Source organism: Elephantulus edwardii, unplaced genomic scaffold (assembly GCF_000299155.1).
Source record: "Elephantulus edwardii isolate Elephantulus edwardi_28Jun2011 unplaced genomic scaffold, EleEdw1.0 scaffold00114, whole genome shotgun sequence".
Taxonomy (NCBI): domain Eukaryota; kingdom Metazoa; phylum Chordata; class Mammalia; order Macroscelidea; family Macroscelididae; genus Elephantulus; species Elephantulus edwardii.
In genome coordinates this window covers 4754573-4764889 of record NW_006399864.1, presented here as the reverse complement: position 1 = coordinate 4764889, position 10317 = coordinate 4754573, and positions in this window count along the sequence as shown.

Here is a 10317-nt window from a genome sequence, read left to right as displayed (position 1 = left end):
TTTAAGGCTGTTGTACATATGGTCGCGATGAGTCTCAAGCAATTCAACAGCACATAACAATAACAACAACAATAATATTTCAGATAGGTGATCCACATTAACTTCAATAGTGATAAATCACTTGTGTAGTCTGGGTAGGACTGAATGGAAAATGTTACTTTGCCCCTGTGGTCTTCATGGCAGAAATTCACTATTCAGTCTTCCCTGAATAAAAATAGAAAATTCCAATAGTGGATTATCCAATAAAAGTATCAGACAAGATGATTAAAAGCAAAGGACCTGTGAGAAATTTCCAAGAAAAGACAAAAGAGATATGGCAGATAAAATATAAGATGGTGTTCTCCACCATCTTACATTTTACATAATCTCCAGGAGAAGAAAAAGATATTTGATATAAACTAAGAACACTAAATAAAGGTCTATATTTAATAATGATGATATCTTAATTCTGTTTCATTAATTACTTTTTACAGCAGTTCAGTGGTAAGAATCTGTGCTAAAATCATGAAGGAAGGTAATTTGAATCTACCAGCTGTTGTGTGATAAAGAATAGGTGGCGTCCAGTGTGATTTACTGCCTCTGAAAAGCTGTTGGAGGGTCAGCGATGGGTTTGTTCCAACTCAACAGCACATCACCACCACCACAACAGTACAATTGAAAAGGCTCTGGTGGTGTAGTCCATAGGGAGTTGTGCTGCTAACCTAATGGTGGCCAGTTCAATTACACTAGCAGCTCCATGGGAGACGGATGAGCAAACACCTCCCATGCAATTAGTCTATGACTTAAAGCCCACCTGAGGGTCAGTTATGAGTTGGTTCTGACTTGACAGGAACGAGGTTTTCTTTTAATATAATCTAGTTACTATTTCTACACTTGCTTCAATTTTTCAGTAAACCTACATGTATTTTATAAAATAAAGTCTAATAAAAATGAAAGACAAGCAAGTATAATAGTGTTCTTCTGAGGATCAAATGTGACCGCCTATGAAAGGGAGTGTTCAATAATAACAATCAAATCAAAGCTAGTTAATATGGAAGTAATTTACACTTGTTTCTCGTTTGATAGGTGTGTTACAATGCAGATTCTTGTACTCTAATTTCTGGATAGTGAAATTATTACTTTAAAATGTCAAGTTATGACAGGCATTGCACACATTAGATTCACCTATTGGTTAAGGGAGAATGCATACCCTATGATTCTTCCATTGTGTCCATTTTGCTTAGACTGATTTTAAACATTAAAACCATTTATTATCTAATTTCAAATGAGTTTAAATTTACTTAACCAATTCTTTTACTAATAAGCTAAAAATGTATATGTATATATTCCATTTTCACAAAGAAAATATTTAGTTTATTAAAGATGAAATAAGCTTCATATTTCCGGGCTTATTCTCTCTAATGGCTTTCATAAGCAATATAATTTTCATCGCTTAGAGCTCAAAGATATGTTGAGTTTGAGGTTTTATCAAATAAATGATGATTAATTTAGATATATTTAAAGAACTTGGACCACATGGAGAGCAGTATATCTGCCCTTTACCTGCTTCACAGGGGCGAACTATCTTGTCCACAGCATCAACAACCAAAACCAATTTCCATGATTTCAGACATGCCCCTAACACTCCCATACCTCTTTCTACTCATCCGAATACCAATCTAACTGCTTTCGGATCTCCAAAATACAATTTGACAGTTCACATACCATGGGGGGTCAAAAGGTTATAATCAAGATTATTAACAGAATACAGTCAAGACAGCTTCAAGAATGTGCACAGAGGCACCTCAGCCTTGAGCCTCATGGCTGTAAGTATTCCTAAGTTCTCAGCCCTGACAGTATTGAATTCCGTTCCCGAGTGTAGAACAAATTTCTCAGTCTTGCCAATATTGGTCCTCCACCCAATTGTCCAACAAAGTTCTCAGTCCCGTAAGTCTTGGCTTTCCTCCCCACCCCAAAGTCCCATCTCACGTCAGTTCTCCAGTTTGGCCATGGCAGCTGCTGCCTTCCTGAAGCAAGTATGACATTTTCCTGTCTCCTTTTCACTGAGGTGGGGAAAGACTCTTTCCTCTTCTCTGGCATGGGGGGATTATGATTCTTCTGACTCGTGCTATTCAATTGATTGGAGAGACTAGTCAATCCTCTCACATTGATTGTTAAGACTGGCCAAACCCCTTGTGGCATGGTAGATAACCAACCCTTTGTGTATAAGCTAACACAACACATTTGCATATTCTCATCCACCTACAGAGCAAAGTGTCATATTGAAAGATAAACTCCACAGTTAGGTCTTGGAGACAAAATTAAACACTCACCTACGTAATCCATTAGTGAATAATGTCATCAGAAATGGTATTTTTTTTTTTACAGTTCTAAATATGCAAGAACTGAGGCCCAAATTTTGTATATGTCTCACTGAAGGAAATTATACACCAGATACATTGCAGTATAGGTGTTCAAACTTAAGATGCCTAATTCCCAGTCCACCTATTTCTCGCCATACAGCAGACATTATAGTATAATAGCCATGTTGCTCTTGTTAATTGTCATTGAGTCGAGTATGACTCATAGTGACCCTATGAACAAAAGGCCTGAAGCCTTTATATAATTACCGTCATTTATCAAAGTTCATAGAGTTTCAAGAGGCATGTCATTGAGGAAATGGATGCCACTCATGCTTCTAAATAATATTCATATATAGTATCAATTCCTTTTCTATTTGTTAATTTTGAGTATTCATACAATATTCAAAATTTAAATTAAAATTTCCAAGTAAAGGCCAAAATAAAAAGAAAAGAAAGAAAGAGTGGGCGAAGAAGGAACAGAAGGAAGATGGTAAAAGAGTAAGAGAAAGGTAGGAAAGAGAAGAAATGAGTTGAATGAGAAATATTTTAACAGAATAAGGAAACAACTGTATCACAAATAAAAACTCAATTCATTTTTCAAAAGAGAAAAAATCTTAAGATGAAAAAATATGCTAATATAAATTGGATAATTAGAAAGAGCTGTATCTATTACTTCAGAAAACCAAACAGAATTAAAGGAGTGTTTGAAAATTAGGAGGAGTTCAATCTTTTTTATTTATTTTTTTTTCAGTGAAAAGAAGTTTAGGGTTTTTCCTGAGCATCATCCATAAATCAAAACCAGATCTGAGAGAGAGAGAGAGAGAGAGAGAGAGAGAGACACAACAATCCCTCACACTCACTGACATGGAGTTGGAACCAATTCATAGACGATCCTCATGCTTTTCATAGGTGACTGGCCATCCTTCTCCTGTGGAGATTCTGTGGTAACTACCGGAGAGATACAGCAGCATAATTTTCTAAGGACTAGGCTTCCAGAACTCCCTTTCTTATAGCTGCATGATAGTAACTCCTTCCAGAAGAATTACTTGGCTCATGTGGAAACAATTTAATTAAATTTCTTCCTGAGATTAAAGTTCAAATCTACTTATTCTCTCTATGATAATTTAACCCAGCTTCTTTTCTGACATACTTATTATGACTTTTGAAGCACACTATTATTTTATAATTGGACTATCCTAATTTTTTAGGTTTAACATTTACTAGAAGACAATATATAGCAGCACCTTTACTAATGCTTCCCTTGGCTTTAAGTCTTGATAGGTATCAAAGGAATCGGAAAGTAAAGACTCACAAGGCACACCTGACCACCAGGTAATGAAGCTGAATTGGCCGTTACACCTATTTAGGATTCATGGGCTAAAGTTATGCTTCATATCTCTAGAAATGTGATATTTTTCCCCTGAGTACACATACATTTTAATCTAAGTTTGGGATAACATGGTACAGCAAAACAAAAAAAAATATTATTAGTTGGAAAGCATACGTCATTGTATTATTGTGTTGACCATCACCCTCTCTTCACCACTTTCCAATTCTAGAAATCTTCCCACTACAAAGGGTTTTCCTTTTTTATTCATGTTCTGTTTTTAAGGACCCCTGGTAGCATAATGTGTAATGTGTCATGCTGCTAGCCAAAAAGGTCAGCATTTCAAATTATACTTGTTTTGGAATACATAATTTTTGCCTACTAATCAAAACATGGATACTCTACATAAAAAAGAACCTCATGCATTTAAAATCATGGAGTTTTTTTTTTCTGGGAAAGGCATGCTTAAGTGGATAAAAATAAAGGAGGAGAGAGAGAACATTAGCTTATTTAGTTTATCATATTACAAATAGAAATGAAACATTTTCATTTTAAATCATATAAAACTTGCTCTTATATAAATTTGCTCATAAATTGGCTAAAATATTTGAAACAGCTGTCTGCCATTTTAGGCTTAATTTTAGTAAGTTTAGCATTTTCTCAGTAATTGGAGTAAATGTTAGGATTACTTTTCACTTGATTTACCTAAATAATTATCTCCATTTTCCACTTCATTTCTTCATGCCAATAAAAACTTGGTCTCTTTCTTTTAGGAGTTATTTGACACAGTGTAATGTTTCCTTGCCTTTTATAACACATAGAATGTGCCACAGTTGGGTGTCACAGTAATAAGTGAAGAGAAGCTTAAGGACATAGACTGTTGATCAATGAAATTAGAAAAGCTGTCAATGAATTTGTCATTGGCAAGTTCTAAGGATTATACCAGTCTTCCTTGGAAAATTATTTTTTCCCTTAATTGTGTGTTGAACTTATTTAAATCAAGATATACTGGTTGAGATAGAAGTTGATGTTTTTATGCACTTATCCTCTTTGTTTTAATTTAAAAATTAAATATTTACATTTGAGTGATGTTTTTAGTGGTAATTGAAGTTTCAATTGCAATTGACCAGATTCTACCATTTACCTCTGAGGTATGTAGATTCTTAGATAGCAGTTAGTAATGAGAATTATTTCATAACTTGGAATTCTTCATTAATTATGTCAATGTTAATTGTGGCAGAGTGATTATTTTCCCAAATTATTCTCTCTTTCACTCTTTTAGGGTACTCTAGAGAAAACAGAATCAGTAAGTATGTTAGCTGGTTGAAAAGGATGCTTCTTTTTCATATAGAGCATGTTGAATTAGAACATATTCTGAAATTGCTATACTATTTCGTTTACCCACTAGGAAACATGGTTTAGCTTATTTAACAACAGCAACAAAAAGTTAACCAGAGCACTAACTGTTACAAGGTTATATTTAAGTTCTTTGACATTGGGTGCTGTTGTTGTTGTTGGGTGCAGTTGAGGCAACTATGACTCATTGTAACTCTGTGGATTACAGATTTGAATCTTGCCTTTTCTACATCAGCCTCACAATCTCTGATATGCTCAAGCACATTGCAGTAGTCACCGTGTTAATCCATTTGACTGTGTGGATCATAGCATGTTGTGGCTGACATTGAAAAGAATGGGAATCTCAGAGCACTTAATTGTGCTTATGGTAAACCTATTCCTAGACCAAGGGGCTGTTGTACGAATAGAGCAAGGGAATGTCCCATGATTTAAAACTAAGAACGGAATGTGTCAGGGTTGTATTCTGTCTATATACCTATTCAATCTCTTTATGATAAGCAAATAATTTGATACCTGGACCCTATGAAGAAGAATATGGCATCAAGATCAAAGGAAGACTCATCAATAACCTGAAGTATGCACATGACACAACCTTGCTTGCGAAATTGAGAAGAATTTGGAGCACTTTGTGCAGGGGATCAAAGATTACAGCCTTCAATATTGATTATATGTCAACATCAAGAAAACAGTTTCTTACCACTAGACCAATAGATGGGGAAAATATTGAAATTGTCAACAACTTCATCTTACTTGGATTCACAATAAACACCCCTGACACCAGCAGTCAGGATATCAGGAGACAAATTGTACTGGGAAAGTCTGAAGTTAGGGATCTCTCCAAATTATTGAGAAGTAATGATGTTAGATTGAGGACTAAGATGCTTATGAATCAGGCCATGGTCTTTCTGATACTTGATATGCATCTGAGAGCTGGATAATGAATATGGGTGACAGAAGAAGAATTGATGCCTAGGTGCTGTGGTGTTAGAGAAGAGTATACCAAACAACCCATGAACTGTCAATAAACAAAACAAAACCCAAACCCACACAAAAAAACACAAACAAATATGTCTTGGAAAATGTGGAGCCAGAATGCTCTTCGGAGGCAATGATGATAAAGCTTCATCTCACATACTTCAGGCGTTTTGCGAGGAAGGGTTATACCTTGTAGAGGGACATGATGCTCAGAAAGACAGAAGGTTGACATAGGAGAGGAAGACCCTCAATTAAGTGGATTAACAAAGTGATTGTCACAATGGGCACTAGTGTCAGGAAGTATGAAGATGGCATAGATAGGAGAGGGTTCAGAACTGTTGTTCATAATGTCACTATAAGTCACACTCTACCACAACAGTTGGAGATACCATTTTTTTAGTGAAAGTAACTTGAAAGAGATCTTGAAATGTCCTAGATATTTTTGTGCAGTAGAGAGTAATGACAAGAATTGAGATTCTACAAGGGCCAAATATAATGAAATTGCCCACACTCCAAGATTAACTGGCTACATGTAGCCTTTTTTCTATAAAGCCATCAGTAGAAACCAAATTGAGTCACTCTTAGGAGGCTTAACATGACAGACAATAGCCAGATTAAAGGATTTAAAATGTCATTTTTCTCTGCAGACAGATGGAAGTACTGGCTTCCTAGGTGGTGGGGAAGATGTTTAAAATGAATAGTAATTTAACTTTTCAATCTACTCCACCTTTTTCAGTACTCAAATAGTTGAATTTATTGAAGCCTTAGAAACCATTAAGGGGTCCTGTCCCCAACATTGCCTGTAAGAACAGCTATCACATAGATGAAACTTTATAAGAAATAATTGACTAACTTAACATATGAATAATTAGAAATACTATGTGAGACTAAAGAGTCATCTTATAGGATTTCGCACATATGTGAACTAGCAATCTCGATATGACACTCTATCTCCCCATGTATTTATTACAGGATAAGGGTACAGGGAAGGACAATGAACTGCTATCATATTAACTTAATGATCTTCTCTCAAATATTGAATTCTTTAATCCAAACTTTTCTGGTATTAGCATAAGAAGACACTTCCACCAAGAGATAAAATATTGTTATTCGATCTAGAAAGTTATGAATGGCTTGGAGCTACTGTAGACCAGTCATGTAACTAGTCAGGAATCCCTAAGAGTATTAGTGCATTGAGTGAATGGACTTACCCTGAGTTATCAAAAAAATACAGACCTCTGAAAAACAATAAATACAAAAATATATTAAAATTTTATGCATAGATGGAATAGAATTGGTTAATTTAACTAGATAAATTATATTTAAAAGTTCTTAGTATATCAACAAATAAAACCAAACTATTTTGACTGAAGGTGACCCTCTACAAGATTGCTGAGTATTAATACTTCTAGGAGGAGGAAATCCCATCATTTCTATAAGAGCAACTAGATTGAACACATTGAACTGTGGGTTAATAGCACAGCATATAATACATTCTTAAAAGTAAGGTGTGTAGAGGTCTTATATTAGAAAATCCAGCACCTTACCTGTTTACCATATAACACTCTTCACACACAATAAAAAAATTCCATAAAGTGAAGAAAATATACAATGTGGGTAGAACAATACTAAGAACTTCTTCGCTGATAAAATGAAGTCAAACTGTATTTCCCTACTCCTTCTGTGCTAAATACAATCAATATGTTACATTAGGTGCCATTGAGTCAACTATGACTTATAGTGACCCTACTAACATGTACAACTAAATACAAGCAAAGACACACACACACACACACACACACACACACACACACAAGAGAGAGAAATAATCAGAAAGTTGGAGAGAAAAAGGTAGAATGACTAAGGATGTCAAGACCAAAGGAAGATAAGAAATTAGTTCCCCAGATTTTCTCTTTTGCTTCATATAGACTAGATTTGGTACTACATAGTCAGGAATGTAAAGATTTTAACAACTCAACTCACTGCTATAGAATCAGAACTAGATCATAGCTGACCACCCCCTGGCTTTTCAGAAGTTGTAAATTGTATGGGAGGATATTGCCCATTTTCTGCCTTGGAGCAGCTGGTGGATTCAAACCATATGCATTTGAGTTCACAGCGCAACTGTTTACATACTAAGTCATCAGACTAGCAGGTATTTAGGGAAAAACACACAGGGGGGGAAAAACCAAAACCAAATAAGTAGTAAGATAACAGCCTAGTAAGAGAAACTTTTTTAGGTAAAAGTACTCTGTTTTGCTCAAACACCACAGAAAATACTGTATTCCTATAAAAGAGAGCAAGGACAACATGAGGACAGCTTTAAAAACCCTCTGGGGATGAGTGGGGCTCAGCTATGAGTTTGTGCTGACTCCATGATACATAATAAGAACCACCACAACACAATAACATAATATTCATATTGCAACAAAAAAGATCAGATTTCACTTACAAAGTATTGTTATATCAAGAACCAGAAAGATTTCAAGTTGAATGAGAAAAGCTGATTAATAGAGATTATGACTGAGATGATAGAAATACTAGAGTTATGTGTCAAATATTTAAAAATATTAGTGATAATTATAAAACACCTGAAAAAAAAACCCTAAGGATGGAAATAATCTTAGTGCGCAACCTCCCAAAATAAAGCAAGTGCGTGAATAAAATAAAATTCAGGAGTTAGGCTCAAGAAAGAATGGAGGAAACAAGATTAATGAATTTGAAGCTAAACCAAAACATGCTACCATTATGTTGATTTTTACTCACAGTGACCACACAGGACAGTGTAGAAAACTATCACTTAGTGTTTTGAAGTTTATCTTTATGTAAACTATTACATCTTACTCCTATAGAGAGGCTGTTTTGCTTACCAGTCAAGCTCTAACCACTGCCATTAGTCTCGTTGAGCTTAAGCTAAAACAATCAGAAATCGTTCAGTTTGAACAACACATACAAACCAGCTTTTAAAAAAAATACCAAAAAACTAGAGGATATGTAGGATTATAAAAAAAGTTCCAAGCTTTATGAGAATGAGATCCCAAAAGGAGAGACAAAGTAAACCATGAGTAAACCAATTACCAAACACATAATGACTGAAAAATCTCCAAATTTTACATACACACAAAAAATGAATAAAATGTTGACCAAAGTCTACATAAAACAAACTTAAGAAATCCACATTAATAGACCATATTCTCAAAATTCTGAACACTAAAAATTAAATATCATTTTTATATATGAAAAATATCCAGAGATAAACTGTATCTTACATTTAAGAACAACTGAAGAAAGTAGAATGTCAACAGATAACTTATAAACAACAAAGCTATCTGTCAGGACAAAAAGGAATTCAAGACAATCACTAATACAGAAAAAAAAATAGAATTTATTACTGATAGATTTAGCTTAGAATAATATTTAAAAGATTATCTGTAAACAGAAATCAACAAGAATTTTCTTTTTGTCTTTATATTGGTATATTATGAATACATTAGAGAGAATGGTATACCATAGTGTATTTTTAATTCATACAAACTCATTTCCAGGATTCTCACCAATAGTTTAAGAATGTTCATTCTATCTTGGCATTTCAAGATGTCTAGAGGCATTTGGAACAGTATTTATGCATGCTATAGGCAAATATTGGATGATTCAGGAAGCATCAAAATAAGATGGAAGGAATACATAGAGTCACTGTACTAGTAACAATTGTCTGACACAGCAGAATTTCATGAAACAATGTATGATCAACAAACCTACCTTGGATGTGCTCACCAAGTTGTGCCAAGAAATCAGGAGGACAAATCTCAGGACAATTGACTGAAAGAGATCCGTATTTGTGCTCTTAAGAAAAAAAAAAGGAAAAAAAAAAGATGGTGTGACAAAATATGAAAACTATCAAACAATATCATTAATTAAAAAAAAAATCCTTGCCTCTGGGAACTGTGAACTTGGAGAAAAGAGGAAAGTTTTGTGTTCAAGACTTTCGTTTATAGAGTCACTATGGGTCATCAATTGCTCTATGGCTCTTAATAACAACAGCATCACTAATATCACAAAGAAGCAAAATCCTGTGAAGATTATCCAAAAATGACTGGAACAGAGAACTACCAGAAATACAAGCTGGATTTAGAAGAGGCTGTGTCACTAGAGATATTATCACCAATATCAGATGGATCATGGCTGAAAGAAAAGAGTACCAGAGGAATGTGCTTCATTGACTATGAAAAGGCATTTGACTGTTTAGAACACAATAAATTGTGGCTAACTTTGAGAAGAATAGGTAACCCAGAACACTGGATTGTTTTTATGCAAAAC